Genomic DNA, 1,125 nt, shown 5'->3' with positions numbered 1-1,125 from the left:
GAGCGGCTGGCGATGTGTCTTCCAGGGAAAGATGCTATTATCCGCGTCTCCGCGGGGGAGGCCGTGGTGGTGAGGAGGAGGAGGAGGAGAGCGCTGTAAACTTGGAACAAGTTTGGGACGGGCGGCTCCGCGCTCGCTCTGGGGGTTTTGCCTTTTTTTTTTTTTTAAGGAAGGACAGAGGGGAAAGTCCCCGAGCCGCCACGGCGCTCGCAGTTTGTCAGTCACCATGTGTTTGTAAAAACAATAGAGGGAAAAGTTGTCGGACCTTCTTTTTTTCCTTTCTTTTTGCCTTTTTTTTTTTTTGGTTTTTTTTTTTTTTTTTTTTTTGGCTGGCTGGCGTCTCGGCTGTCTGGGTGGGGGAGCTGGTGGCGGGCGTTTGGTGGTCGGGAACCCCAAATCCCAACAAAGCCAGGTGTAGGGTGCCTGTAAAGCTGTGGAGTACCCCGGAGCAGGACTGACACTTACAGTACTTTTTCGTGGTTTTGGAGGGTCACACACGTGTGAGATAATAAAGCACTTTGGCAGAAGATTCCTCTCTTCTTTTTTTTTATTTTTGTTTTTTTTTTTTTTATTTTTGTTCTTTTTTTTCCCCCCCTTGGAATATTGTGAACATATTTGTGGCCATTTAAGGTAAAGTTACAATTTGCTGTTAGAGTAACTTGTTTGTGTTTTTTTGGTTTTGGTTTTTCTTTTTTTCTAAATTGTCGATCCCAATGTGTTATTTAAAAAGAGGTGCAAGTTATTCGATGTGTAAATGCAAATAGAAAGTACACCGTGTGCGCGCACACATAATTGCTCGTGTGTATAAATATACGTTCTATATACACGGTGTAATTACACGTGTGAGATCTACACTAAGGTGCAAACGCTCAGCGTGCTAACTCGGTGCTTTATTTCCTACCGGAAAATGAAGTCGAACTAGTTTTCGTGGAGTGTGTCGGGCCTGCAATAGCAAAATGTAAAATAAAAGTATAACATGCTGAGGGGGGAGGGGGCCGCTGGCATCGTCCCCAGAAACTTGAGCGTAAAGCGAATCAAAGGGCTGATTTTGCAAAGTTTGCAGCAATGCTCTCTGTAAATCGAAAACCTCGGGTTTGAAATTTAGCTGTAGGCACGGGGGGGGGG

The sequence above is a fragment of the Haliaeetus leucocephalus genome, unplaced genomic scaffold (genome assembly GCF_000737465.1).
Source record: "Haliaeetus leucocephalus isolate CR32 unplaced genomic scaffold, Haliaeetus_leucocephalus-4.0 Scaffold866, whole genome shotgun sequence".
Lineage (NCBI taxonomy): Eukaryota > Metazoa > Chordata > Aves > Accipitriformes > Accipitridae > Haliaeetus > Haliaeetus leucocephalus.
This window is presented reverse-complemented; position numbering follows the sequence as displayed.